We start from the raw sequence: 15,771 nt of genomic DNA on the forward strand, positions 1-15,771 counted from the left end.
TATTAATCAAACATACTATAACATTAATACAAGCTATTTTGGTGCCTAAAAATAGAGATTGTGTACCATTTTGTCCAAAAATCTCCATGTCTTAAACAGCGATTTACAGCCAGAATGGCCCACAAATTCCTATATTTGAACACACAAATTACCCAACCGAACCGCTACAATTTTCATATTATAGAACAAACAACTGTTTTAATTGTATACATTAGATTTACTATTTGTACTTGTCCACACCACTAGATTACTTTTTTTTGTCATCTGAACCCCAGTTTAGTAACACATAAATTCAAGAATACCTATTCCTACTAGTTGTAGTTGCCAATGCACAATCACATACCATTACATACATCTTTATTATCTTACTCAAACACTCATGCACACAGCACACATACATTCCAGAACACCCCAACCCACATCTTCTTTATTTTTTTCAACAGACCCTATAGAATGCCTACCAAAAGTCAAGTCCGTAGAAAGCAACGTAAAAGTAGAGCAAATGAAAATAAAGGTGTCCAACATAAGCATCCATCTCTAGCAGAATTTGTAAAAAAAAAGTTGAAACAAAACAGCTAATACAGTCATTTAGTGAAACACAAGAAGTTTCAAGTACAAAAACTTTGCCTCCTCTATCAAAATGTAAAACAAACCAAAAAACAATTAAGAGAAAATCAGCTATCACTACAGATAAAACTACTTCTTCAAATTTTAATATAGTGCAAAGTAAGCATACCAACAAAAGTATTTTAGCCAAAATGTACCGTCACAAAGTCCTTCAGAATCTTATAAAAACAGGAGCGAAATCAGGTTCAATGCTTAAAACCTATCGTAGGAAATTAATCTTAGAAGCGTTGATGGACAGTGCAATTCTTCTGAAAAGAAAGTTATTTATTTTACTGTTAAACAAAATGAAACCACTAACAAAACTAATAACTAAATTACAAAAAAGACTTCTCAATAAGCAAAATGTCAACAGAAAGAACTTCTTAAGTATCTGCGGAGGTGAATGGAATCACACTACGAGCAGAGAACCATATTTTAATGAAGAAGCGTACAAACAAAAGCAAACAAATACAATTGCCATACATAGCAGTGGTCGAGGTTATGAAAAAGTGAATAATACCATAATGGAACAAGAAGTACTCCTTACAAAAATATGCCCTGAAAACCTAGAATTACCCCTCCATTCAACTGAATCAGAACGTCTAGTTTACAAATGGCCATGCACGTCAATGTGTAACATTCCCAAACAATGTTTCAAATCTTTACGCCAATTCCTCAATAAATATGTAAAAAGCAAAGACAAAATCAAAATTAAATTACTGCAAAATATGGATACCTGTCCAGTGCGCAAGTACACAGGACTACAAGGACATTCATTGGCCTGCATTACAGGACCTACTTGTAAAACCACTTTCCATGATATCAAAAGGATATCAACACATCATTCAACTATAAGAAATCTAGTCTATAAACTGTACGATGCTAAAAGTCCTGCTTTAGCACTAGCAAAGTTAAATAACATCCTTCTACATGGTACAGCAAAAGACCTACTTGAAGAAATTCACTATATCCAGAAAAAGTATTTTGGAAGTGAAAGCCATTTACAGAATGAAATAGCTTTAAACCAATTAAGCAACAATTCTACACATGGCAACTTTTTGCTAAACACATACAAAAAAGAAATACTCAAATTTAAAAGTACATCAGCTGAAGTACCAAACCATGTATGTGTATGTTGCCGTAGAAATTTTTATAAAAGTAACACAAAAACTGTAGACCTATCATACAAAATAGAAGACAATGAAGATTCTAAATGGTTTTAATTAGCTCTCTACCTTGTAGCAGAAAACAAATACGAAATAACTGAGCCCTTAATATTTTGCAGTTACTGCACTACAAAACATGACAACAACCAAACTCCTTCACGTGCTATCACAAATAATTTGGAATTATACCCAGTACCAAAACCCCTACAACAACTTAATTTATATGAGAGCATCATAATTCAAACAGTACACCCATTTCAAGCAATAATACGCCTTCACCCAAAAACAGCAAAATGACCTCCCTCTGAATTGGTAAAAGGCATTCGTGGAAAAGTAGTTTATTTACCATTAGATCTAAAAGAAAATGTGCATACTCTAGGAGTGCAACGTCCAATGCAGCAATCTTTAATTATCTTAGTAAATGGAGTACCTACAAAAGACAAAATAAATATGGCAACAGCTGGTAGATTTATATAAAGTTAGACAAGCCTTCCAATATCTTAAAGAGAATAATGAATATTACAAAGAAATTAATATTGAAGAAAACCTGAAAGATACAACTGAAATAATTCAAGAAACACAAGAAGCTGGTCAATTTGAGCTACTAGATCCTGCTACAATATCAAATACTTAAGACCATTATACAATTCATCCTTTGCACTGTAATGACACCGTAGAAGATGTACTGGAAACTTACCAAATGCGTCAAACAAAAGAATCGCCAATCAGCATATGGGAAAAAAGTATAGAAGCACATGCTTTTCCTCTACTCTTTCCTACTGGCAAAGGAGGAAGGTATGATGATAGACCTATTCAAATATCAGCTTCAGAATACCGCTCATTACAGATGTATTCTGAAGATCCCAGATTTAGACAAAATGTGGAATACATATTCCACCTACTCTTTGAAAGTGAACTAGCAACTTTATGTTACGGAGTTGCACACATATTAAAATCAGGATCACACTTTCAAAATATGACAGCTACACAATTATTAGAAAAAGTGCAACAAAAGGATGAGGTTTTACAATCAAATATTACAAATCTATTAGCAAATATGCGTGGTACTAAAAAGTACTGGTTTCGACGTCATGGAGATGTACGTTGTATGATCAGAAACCTTGGCCCACCCACTTGGTTTGTTACATTAAGTTGTGCAGAATATGCATGGGAAGATTTACATGATTTCCTACGCATATCAAATAAAAACAAAACAAACATAGATATACTAACACCTGGAGAACTTTGTTCTTTGGATCCTGTTAATGTTTCAAGATATTTTCACCATTGCTTCATTGCTATGCTACATTTTATTTGTAATAAAACTGTTCCTCCCCTTGGAGAAGTGCAACACTTCTTTTGGAGAAAATAATACCAAGCCAGAGGAGCACCACATATCTGCATGCTTTTATGGATTAAAGATGCTCCTAAATTTGGTCAAGACAGTGATGCCACTGTTTTACAGTTTATTGAAAAATATGTCACTTGTGAAATTCCATCAGAAGCCACAAATAGTGATCTTCATGCACAAATTTTACAATTTCAAAGACACAAATGTGGAAAATATTGTCGTCGCAAATACAAAAACAAAGGGAAATACTACACCAAATGCCGATTTGGTTTCCCTAGACCAGTTACAAATGCAGGTCAAGTGAACAACCTCATGTCTTCAGTTAGACATAGTGTTAAAGGTAAGTCACCTAAAAATACATATTACATAAAAAGAAAAGAAGAAGAAAAATATATCAATGATTATACTGCAATCATTGCCCACTTATGGAATGCAACCATAGATGTGCAGTACATTGCAGACAATTCTACTGCAGTTGCACGATATGTCACAGCATACTTAACTAAAGCAGAAAAGACAGAGCTCCAAGACCTCTGGAATGACCTGTCATCAGATAAAACAGTATCTCAGAAATTATACAGCCTGGGTATAAAAAGGCTCACCCATAGAGAATGTGGATCATATTAAGCAGCTGATCGTTTAACTGGTACTGCATTGTATGGTAAATCTGAAAATATAGTATGGCTAAGTCTTGGTCCAGCTAAATCTAGAAAAAGAGTTCTAAAATCATATGAAGATATAGAAACAATAGCCAAACATGATCCCAACAGCCAAGACATTTTAAAAAACAATTGATTGGACACATACTACCCAAACAGAAGTAATACTTTGGAAAACATGTGTCTATACCACATAGCCCAAAACTACACATGCAAAAATAATATGAAACCTGATGAAAAAAAAGGTAAATATAGATTAACAAACTGTGAAGGCAGCTTAGTTAAACTCACTAAACCAAATTTAATTAATCATATCAAATTTTCATTAAAGACTCCTCAACATAAAGAAGTATATTACATGTCCCTGCTACAACTCTTCAAACCATGGGGAAAAGAAGAACAATTACTAGATAACTATGACTCATATGAGGATGCTTTCAAAGCAAATGAAAGCACTATAACTGATGTAAACTTTACACAGTACAAAACAATGTTGCACAATGAACAGTAACACGAAGAAGAACTCCAAGCCCAAATAGATAAGGACACTCCTGACAGTAGTCAACCTTCTGTAACAGGAAGCCAAGAACCACTGGGAGAACCACTAATAATAAATGAGGGAGAATTAGCTATGATAGAAGTAGAAAACACCATGTGTCAGTATGAAGATAAGGAAGACGTAACTATACTACAATCAAAACTAAACAATGAGCAAAGTAGCATTTTTCAAGAAGTAACAAAACAAATTGCACATGGTCTAAAACATGAAAATAAAGAATGTTCCTGCCATAATTATAAACTTATACTACTGTACGTCAGTCGTGAAGCTGGTTCTGGCAAAACATTCCTAATCAAAATCATTAGTAAGTTCCTTCAACAATTGACAAACAACAAACTGTCAGCTGTTGTCACTGCCCCCACAGGTTTAGCTGCCTACAACATAGGTGGTGTTACATTACACCGATTACTACTATTACCAGTAGAACACCAGAACAAATTAGACTATTACAAACTTTCTGCAGAAGCTGCAATGGAATTACGCAGAGTATTGAAAAAAATGAAAATGCTACTAATAGATGAAGTTAGCATGGTCTCCAACCTGAAGTTAGCTTTGATTCACCTCAGATTACAAGAAGTACTCAAAACAGGCTATGATGAGCTCTTTGCAGGAAAACACATTATTGTTTTTGGAGATCTGCTTCAATTAACACCAGTAAAAGGTGAGCCTACTTTTAAAACATTAGGACACAAACTCTGCCGTAAAACTATTGGCAGAATTGGAAATGTCAACCTTTGGCAACATTTCGAATACAGAGAATTAACAGAAAACATGCGGCAATCTGCAGATCTCACTTATGCCAACATTTTAAAAAGTATCAGAGTTGGTATACTTTCTAAAGAAGCAGAAGCAATATTGAAAACCCGGCACATTAATGCACTTTATGGCGATAATGCATGTGCTACAGATGTTATGGAATAATTTGCCCACAAAAATGTCAATTGTATGGCCTTAATGCCAACTCTTGCAAGCTGTTTCAAATTCAATGAAATCATGCTAAGTAAAGAAATGCAACCAATCATGGAAATTAGCGCCACAGACAAACTAGATGTACATGGTATGACACTACCCATGTGTGACCAAGCCACAAAAAGACTAAATAGTTTAGAAAAAACAATCTCAAACACAGCAGGCTTAGAAAAGATATTAAAATTATCCTTAAATTGCAGAGTAATGCTTAAACGTAACCTTGACGTGGACCAAGGACTAGTTAATGGAGCACTGGGTACAGTTGTTGGCTTTCAAACATACCCACGCGACAACAAAATTCAGTTTGTCAATATACTCTTTGACAAACTTTCAGAAGTAAAAAGGATAGGATGCTCAACAGCTAGATTCCTTCTCTTCAAAGATATGTATGTACGCAGAGAACAATTTTCTGTAACTCTTGCATACGCAGTCACGATTCATGAATCACAAGGTCTTACCCTAGACAAAGCAATGATAGATATTGGTAACACAGTCTTTAAAGAAGGCATGAGCTATGTAGCACTATCACGCTTACGTACACTTGACGGTCTATTTCTAATCAACTTTGATGCAAGTAAAATAAACGCTGATATTCCTTGCATTTTAGAATACAATAGACTTCGCTCACTGTACACCCCCCACCTAAACACATATTCTGTTCCACAAAAAGTAAACGTTATAAAAGAAAAATAAATCAAACAGAAATGCAACAGGATGTCACTGCAAATCCTCCAAAGAGAGTAAAAGAAACTAATACTTCATCACGTACCACAAGCAAAAAAGAATCAATTAGGGAAAGTAAACCAAGTACTTCTTTAAAGAAGGAAGACAAACTCCAAAAAAGCAGTTAGATACAGAACTACCTGGACCATTTAAATTCTCAAATATAGTTGGTGTAAGTTGCTACGCAAATGTAGCAATGAATATTCTATTTCAATTACCACCAATTGTTGACAACATTTACTTACAGAGTACAGACCCATTGTGTTTGCAAATGTTAGTACTTCACAGAAATGCAGCAAACAATCCTGACAACACGTATACGGGGTAATTCATAGAATTTCGCAGAAAAGTGTCGCAAGCGGCTGGCGCAGAGTGTCCGCGTGCGATTGACTGCGCCAGGCACGTGCGCTAAAACCGATTTCCGCGCACAGCGTATTCATGGATTTCAGGCTTCCAAACCAGCCGTGGCGCAGAGAATCGCAGCGACCCTGCAGCAGCGCCAGTAACGCCCCCAAGAACGCCCTCGCGCAAGGAAAAGCCATCAAAATCGCTAAATCATAGCAAAGGGCTGAGCAGGGTACGTGTATTACATGGGTGTGCGGGAAGTTCCACACGCGATTCCATCAGGATACGTGTATTTCAGGGGTGCGCGGGAAGTTACACACGCGAATGGGCCAGTGCGAGCAGGGTACGTGTATTCCATGGGTACGCGGGAAGTTCCACACGCGATTTCATCAGGGTATGTGTATTTCAGGGGTGCGCGGGAAGTTCCACACGCGATTGGCCCAGTGCGAGCAGGGTACGTGTATTTCAGGGGTGCGCAGGAAGTTCCACACGCGATTTCAGCAAGGTATGTGTATTTCAGGGGTGCGCGGGAAGTTCCACACGCGATTTCATCAGGGTACGTGTATTTCAGGGGTGCGCGGGAAGTTCCACACGCGATTGGCCCAGTGCGAGCAGGGTACGTGTATTTCAGGGGTGCGCGGGAAGTTCCACACGCGATTTCAGAAGGTATGTGTATTTCAGGGGTGCGCGGGAAGTTCCACACGCGATTGTCCCAGTGCGAGCAGGGTACGTGTATTTCAGGGGTGCGCGGGAAGTTGCACACGCGATACCAGCAGGGAATGTGTATTTCAGGGGTTCTGGGCAGTACTACACGTGAATTGGCCGTGTGGGTCCTCCAAGGTGTACGCTCCACAACCTCCACGGCCCCTGCAGGCAGCCCACACCACGGGGGACTACCCTGCACCCCTGCTCATGTCCCGCAGGCAGCCCATCCACCATGGGCATGCCCCCCAGCCAACCCACATGTCACCTTGCACTACTGATCAACAATGCATGTCTCCCACCACCCCCAGCCCCCTGCCACCATGGGCAGCCCCCACCAGGCCCCCACTCATGTCTCCCACCACCCCCACCCCCCTGCCACCATGGGCAGCCCCCACCAGGCCCCCACTCATGTCTCCCACCACCCCCACCCCCCTGCCACCATGGCCACCCTCCACCAGGCCCCCACTCATGTCCCCCTGTACCCCCACCCCCCAGCAGTGCAGGGGCAGCCTCCACCAGGCCCCCACTCATGTCTCCCACCACCCCCACCCCCCAGCAGTGCAGGGGCAACCTCCACCAGGCCCCCACTCATGTCTCCCACCACCCCCACCCCCCAGCCACCAGGGGCAGCCTCCACCAGGCCCCCACCCATGTCTCCCACCACCCCCACCCCCCCGCAGTGCAGGGGCAGCCTCCACCAGGCCCCCACTCATGTCTCCCACCACCCCCACCCCCAAGCAGTGCAGGGGCAGCCTCCACCAGGCCCCCACTCATGTCTCCCACCACCCCCTCCCCCCAGCATCCAGGGTCACCCTCCACCAGGCCCCCACTCATGTCTCCCACCACCCCCACCCCCCTGCCACCATGGCCACCCTCCACCAGGCCCCCACTCATGTCCCCCTGCACCCCCACCCCCCAGCATCCAGGGTCACCCTCCACCAGGCCCCCACTCATGTCTCCCACCACCCCCACCCCCCAGCCACCAGGGGCAGCCTCCACCAGGCCCCCACCCATGTCTCCCACCACCCCCACCCCCCAGCAGTGCAGGGGCAGCCTCCACCAGGCCCCCACTCATGTCTCCCACCACCCCCACCCCCCAGCCACCAGGGGCAGCCTCCACCAGGCCCCCACCCATGTCTCCCACCACCCCCACCCCCCAGCAGTGCAGGGGCAGCCTCCACCAGGCACCCACTCATGTCGCCCACCCCCCCACCCCCCAGCATCCAGGGTCACCCTCCACCAGGCCCCCACTCATGTCTCCCACCACCCCCACCCCCCTGCCACCATGGCCACCCTCCACCAGGCCCCCACTCATGTCCCCCTGCACCCCCACCCCCCAGCAGTGCAGGGGCAGCCTCCACCAGGCCCCCACTCATGTCTCCCACCACTCCCACCCCCCTGCCACCATGGCCACCCTCCACCAGGCCCCCACTCATGTCTCCCACCACCCCCACCCCCCAGCAGTGATGGGGCATCCTCCACCAGGCCCCCACTCATGTCTCCCACCACCCCCACCCCCCTGCCACCATGGCCACCCTCCACCAGGCCCCCACTCATGTCCCCCTGCACCCCCACCCCCCAGCAGTGCAGGGGCAGCCTTCACCAGGCCCCCACTCATGTCTCCCACCACCCCCACCCCCCTGCCACCATGGCCACCCTCCACCAGGCCCCCACTCATGTCCCCCTGCACCCCCACCCCCCAGCAGTGCAGGGCAGCCTCCACCAGGCCCCCACTCATGTCCCCCTGCACCCCCACCCCCCAGCAGTGCAGGGGCAGCCTCCACCAGGCCCCCACTCATGTCTCCCACCACCCCCACCCCCCAGCAGTGCAGGGGCAGCCTCCACCAGGCCCCCACTCATGTCTCCCACCACCCCACCCCCCAGCAGTGCAGGGGCAGCCTCCACCAGGCCCCCACTCATGTCTCCCACCACCCCCACCCCCCAGCCACCAGGGGCAGCCTCCACCAGGCCCCCACCCATGTCTCCCACCACCCCCACCCCCCAGCAGTGCAGGAGCAGCCTCCACCAGGCACCCACTCATGTCTCCCACCACTCCCACCCCCCTGCCACCATGGCCACCCTCCACCAGGCCCCCACTCATGTCTCCCACCACCCCCACCCCCCAGCAGTGATGGGGCATCCTCCACCAGGCCCCCACTCATGTCTCCCACCACCCCCACCCCCCTGCCACCATGGCCACCCTCCACCAGGCCCCCACTCATGTCCCCCTGCACCCCCACCCCCCAGCAGTGCAGGGGCAGCCTTCACCAGGCCCCCACTCATGTCTCCCACCACCCCCACCCCCCTGCCACCATGGCCACCCTCCACCAGGCCCCCACTCATGTCCCCCTGCACCCCCACCCCCCAGCAGTGCAGGGCAGCCTCCACCAGGCCCCCACTCATGTCCCCCTGCACCCCCACCCCCCAGCAGTGCAGGGGCAGCCTCCACCAGGCCCCCACTCATGTCTCCCACCACCCCCACCCCCCAGCAGTGCAGGGGCAGCCTCCACCAGGCCCCCACTCATGTCTCCCACCACCCCCACCCCCCAGCAGTGCAGGGGCAGCCTCCACCAGGCCCCCACTCATGTCTCCCACCACCCCCACCCCCCAGCCACCAGGGGCAGCCTCCACCAGGCCCCCACCCATGTCTCCCACCACCCCCACCCCCCAGCAGTGCAGGGGCAGCCTCCACCAGGCACCCACTCATGTCTCCCACCACCCCCACCCCCCAGCTACCAGGGGCAGCCTCCAGCAGGCCCCCACTCATGTCCCCCTGCACCCCCACCCCCCAGCAGTGCAGGGGCAGCCTCCACCAGGCCCCCACTCATGTCTCCCACCACCCCCACCCCCCAGCCACCAGGGGCAGCCCCCACCAGGTCCTCACAATCCACAATCATGTGCGTAATGGTCAGCCTCCACAGCCAAAAAGCCCTACCAAGTAACCCATTCACCCACATGGAAATGGAAATCACATGTTACACCCCCAATGTTCATGAAGCCAATGAACCCATGTCCGTCACACACAATGGTTGCAATTGAATGGGAAAACACACAACATGACATGCATGAAACCAATGAGATGATACCACACAGTGAAGTATGGAAACAAAATTGTATTGAACCATTCGAGATGACGTGCAGTCTCTCCATGAAAAGACTGCAGGTCACCTCTCATGGCCCGTTGACGCAACGCCACACCAGCCAGGACAGGCTCAACCCGGACCTGGATGGCCACGTCCGCATGCAGAGGAAGGCCAGTTGACGTCAGCTCATCCCCTGCCTGAAAACGGGTCTGGACGTAGGCATCCCTGCTGGTGCAAGATGATGCAGGTACAGGATCGGGGACAGGATTGCACACAGGCACCTCCGCGGCCGCCTGTGCTGCCTCATGTCCCTGGTCCTGCACTGCACCACTAGCCCCAGTGGGATCCCCACCTCCAGACCCCGTCTCTGGTGCTTGCACGGCCTCCTCCTCCACCAAACCCCCCACCAACCTGGATGACTCCGTGCCATCTTCCCCTGTTGGGCCATGAGGGGTCCCAGCTGCCCCTTCTGCTGCCGAGGAGTCCAACTGCAACCTCCGCCTCTTGGACCTCCCCCCGGCAGCTGCGGCCTGGGACGCGGCACCGGACTCCTCACTCCCCGACGAGATGGCAACACGGGAGGGGAGCCTGACCTTGCGTCTCCGGCTGGTGGTCGGATCCCCGCCGCTGTGCTCTACAGCACCTTCTCCGCCCTCTTCATCAGTTGACGCTGCAGACAGGGAGAAACAAAACACAGGCATCAGGGCACTGTACAATGGACACATACACGCATTACAGTTGCACATGAGTGGCATTGGCAAACCTCAGACATGTCATCACAATCCCCAACACACATATCATTGCAACTCGCACACATGAGCCATACCACAGCCATATCGCAACTGCCACCACCATCCATACACATACAACAGCATGAGCAGCCAAAGGGGAGCGAGACATCACATGCAACACAGGAAGTGCACCACACATGTACACACACCACCACACTTGCATGCATGTCTACACCTCTGCCAAGTGTCGCACTGTTCAGACGGGCATCCATGTCACATCTGCCAATCAGGCTTCCACATACCGCTGTCACATGCATCCATGTTGCATCACTGTTGCACCCTTGACAAATACACACACATGCACATGTACACAGTGCTCATACATGCAGCCGAAAACAACATACATGCCTGACATCACGGACATGTCTACTTACATACACATTCATCCAAACATGTGTGCACGCACAACTGCATTTGCCATGCAAGCCCACACACACAAGCACCATCCATGTCTCACACATTACAGCCCTCGCATGTGTCAGCCCCACGGCCCTGTACACCCCCACCCATACTCGACCCCATACAAACAGATGTGCAACCGGCACAATACCGAATAATCACCACACGCACTGCTCACAATCAGGATGCATGTACACTCACTGCTCGACTCCAGACGGGTCTGCTTCTCTAGGACCTGGACGTGGAGCGCTGGGGATATGCGTTCCAGGACCCCCATCTGTTCTTCCGACAAGTGGCCCCGGCGCCCCTTGGCATCCGCTGCCTTCAAGAGGCGCCGAGCCTTGTTCAGGGTCCTGGACCTGAAGTCCTCCCAGCGCTTCCTGACATGTTGTAAGTCCCGGACTGCCACCCCCTCCGCGTTGATGGCAGTCACGATGTCAGTCCAGATCCGAGTCCGTCCTTCCTTGTCGGCGCGGGAACTTTCGAAGAGGGCATCATACTGCCCCAGGACTTGCTCCACCAGGACACCAACTTCGGTGGCACTGAAGCTGGTGCCCCTCTGCCTCTCTGGCCGGGGGTTGTCAGTGGTCACAGATGGTGTTTGTCCCGACATGACAACCCCAGAGGCAGGAGTGGGTGGGCAACAGGGTCCTGGGGCTGGGCTGTGGAGCGATGGAATTCCAGTCGGGAGTCTTCGGTTCCAGCAGGGGTGGTCACAGCAACAGCACCCCTGGCTGATGTGCAGGCAGCAAATGGCAGTGCACGTGGGCAGCAGGCAGTCAGGCAGCAGCAGATGGCAGGTGGGAGCGTGCTCGGGGCTCTGGGGGGCAGTAGTTCGGCCTTCTGGGCAGGAGCGTGGTCTTCCGTGTGCTTACGCGTGGCCAGCTTGGTACGGAGTGATTTGGCACGTGAAAATCCTGCACGTCAGCGTGAAAACCGAGGAAAGGCCCTTAGCGCGTAGGCGAGTCAGCACGCATACGCAATTCTATTGGACCAAAGGCCCTCAGCGCGTAAGCGCGTCTGTGACGTGACCCGCACGGGTGTTTCCCACACAGCACGTGATGACAGAGCACACGTGGAAAGACTGCACGTCAGAGTGTCATCGCGTGTGATTGGTCGAAATGGCCCTACACGCAGAAGTGACAAAGCGTGTAATTGGTGGAAATGGCCCTACACGCATAAGTGACAAAGCGTGTAATTGGTGGAAATGGCCCTAGCGCGTACACGCCGCGTAAGTGACGCTGGACGTGTGGGCCTGTATAAAAGGTACGCGTAGAACACCATTTCCTTGTACGTGCTTTTCGTGGAGAGCGAGTGGGTGAATTCTGTACTTCTTGTCGTTTCACACGCGATTTACTTCACAGCGTTTCAAGTTCGTATTCCCTGTTACCTCTGACAGCTTTTTCTCTTTTTTCTCTTTTACTGGTTTACCTGGGCCTGTTCCCTCAAACAGTGTTCCCTTCTACTGTTGTCCTGTCTCCTCAGACAGCGTACAAATCTTCTTTTGGCGGGGGTGTTGCCAACCAAACGCGCTCCTTTTTCACGCTCTTTTACCTGGCAGACGGTGAGTCAAGCACGTATCTAACATCTGTGCTTGCCCCGTGGTTAGCCTACCCCTTCAGAGGTCATTCTAGGCTGCGTGTGACACGCATACGTTCATTCTTGTGTTACTGGGTGCCACAGCGTAGTGCAGGTTTTTCTTACTGCACACGTGGTCTAGGAGGGGTTGCGTGCACGTCATCTCCCTTTTTTGGGGCTCCTGTGCGTAGCGTGACCCGTCATCTTTCCCCAGGGGTTACAATCAGCCTTGCAAGAGCACTAGGGTACAATTACCATCTGGTACCCAACCCCTTTGACCCCCAATTGCCCAGGACAATAGTTTACAACTACTCCCATACGCACATTAACATCAGTGCCATGGCTGGGAGGCGAGGATTCCGTAAGGGTGGCAAAGGTGGAAGAGCCGCAAGTGGTGGCCGTGGTGGATCCTGTAGGGGACGTGGTCGTTACTTGCAGGGTGAGCCTGTCCCCCCATGTGTGGAGGACCAGTCAAGGACACCCATAATCCCCCCCCCCTCCCGTTGAGGCTGATGTGGCTGACACCATCCATGCTCAGCCCTTGTTGGACCAGCCCATTGAGGCACCAGACCTGGCTGACTCCATGGCTGACTTCCAGGTCAGCAGGCCGATGACACGTGCGCTGGTGCACGTTGATGTCACCATGCCACGTGCATCTGGGGCAGCAAGGTCATCTGCTGCACCAAGTAGGCAGGGCGGAGAGGCTGCAGGGGCAGCTGCGGCTCCATCCACCCCAGCCCTCACACACCCAGCCCGGACAGTGTCGGTCCTAGTCCAGGCTGCTGACATTCCCCCTGACACCATCACACTAGAGCCAATGCCTGCACCAACTCCCATGCTGAGTGTGCAATCCCACACTCCTGATACAGAGTCCACCAGGGCTCCTGCCCCTAGTGTCCAGAGCGGCGCAGGACACTCAGGATCACCACCACCTTCCAAGCGGAAGAGGAAGAGTGCTCGTCCGGCACAGGCTGATGCCCCAGACACGGCTACAAAGTCCGGCCCGTCCAGGAAGCCCAGCTTCACGGATGACGAACTGAATGCACTTGTCGAGTATGTGTCCGCACATGACAACGAGATGGTCATTGTTGCAGGATCCAAAACCACACCTGCACAACGCCAGGCACACTGGCAGACCGTTGCGGACATCGTAAGTGCCCTTGGAATCGTGAGGCGCACAGCCAATGATTGCTATAAGCGCTGGAATGGCCTAAAGCGCAGGGCAAAGAGTAAGCTGGCCTCAAGTCATGCCGCAACTCTAGTGACTGGAGGTGGGTCTCCAGTAGTAGACATGGAACTCACTCCACATGAGTCAGTCGCTGGGACCTACGTCACGGAGGAACAGATCCAAGGTGTGGGAGATTTGGCTGATTACGAGGCATTGTCCGGTGAGTGCACATGCATGTGTGTGTCATCCATGTGCATGGTGTGTGTGAGGGCTTCTGTTTGTGTGCCAGGTGAGAGTGTGTGCGCCTGAGTCGTATGGGTCAGCCATGTGCTTCATGCAATACATCCTGTGCAGCTGCATTTGGCCATAGCAGTATCCCTTCTGCCAACAGTAGACATCTAGCCCAACTGCACGCCAGTTGCCCTTGAAGTGTCACCTTGCCACAACATTGTTGCTTAATTTTTCACTGTTCATTTAGTCAGATTGTTTGCATTCCACCACTTTTACTAGGCATGTCGCAGTCCTCTAGTCACATGTCTGACATGGCTATGGTAAAGTGGAGTGACTTTGTTACCTGGATATCATTTGTTCAAACATGTCCCTGTGCAATTGCACCATTTCGGACTGGCAGCTCCAGGTGAAGAATCTGACCTGTTTGAATTAGAAAAGCTATTACATGCGGGAACTGGACTGAATGAATAGGTGCTGCCCTCCTCTCCATCTTGACTCAATAGCAATGGTACATGCCATCTGTGTGATGGCATGTGTGTTTCACTTGCCAATCACAGGCCAATGTGTGATGCCACTGCCAGGCAGCATGCAGAAAATGTGTTCATCTTCCATCTTGGTGTCATCAGTGTGTGCCATTTGCCTGCCCTTCATACGCAGTGAGGGTGCATGCATGGGAGGGTTTTAGTCATGTGGGACATGTGTCAAACAAGTACTGGTTCTCTTGCTTCTCAGCACTCATTGTGTGCCATGGTGCTAATGCCTGTTTCCATTTCTTTGTTTTTATGTCTTTGCAGGGGAAGACACACCTGATACTGCTGGGGTTGTGGAGATGGTGCAGACCCAGGAGGGGTCCGAGGGCCGACCAACCACCAGTGAGGGACGTGGTGTGGTGGTGGGTAAGAACCCACAAGTGCTGCAGGCCGTGCTCTCAAGGGGTGTCTCTGGCTGCACCTCCCCCGAGCTGTACTCAGGTGTTGATTCGGATGAGACCCACGTGCCGTCGCAGGTGAGTGTTCCAGGGAGGGATTCTGTTCTGTCTCACCCACCTGCACCAGGGTCAGAACCCTCAATGGGGATGTCAGTGTTGGCAGCTACGCCTTTGGTGGTTACGGATGCAGGGTCACACTCCGCGACATCTGATCCTGTTCCTGGGCCAGCAGATCAGAGGGGGAATGCAGTCCTGCAGCCTCAGGCAGTGCCGGCACAGCAAGGCGCAGTTCGCCTTGCCCCAGACAGGTGTGGTGCCCGCCGACGTGGTGGCCGTACGCCACCTGGCAATACCGCATGGGAGCAATCCATTTACGGTATGGCAACCCAACAGGCAGCATCATCTGAGATGATGGCTCAGGCCACGGATAGGGTGGCCACTTCCATTGTCCCCCCTGAAAGGCTGATGGAGCGACTAGAGCAGGCAACCGACTCCATCTGCCAGTCACAC

This window comes from Ambystoma mexicanum, chromosome 2q, assembly GCF_040938575.1.
Source record: "Ambystoma mexicanum isolate Mex_15411 chromosome 2q, UKY_AmexF1_1, whole genome shotgun sequence".
Lineage (NCBI taxonomy): Eukaryota > Metazoa > Chordata > Amphibia > Caudata > Ambystomatidae > Ambystoma > Ambystoma mexicanum.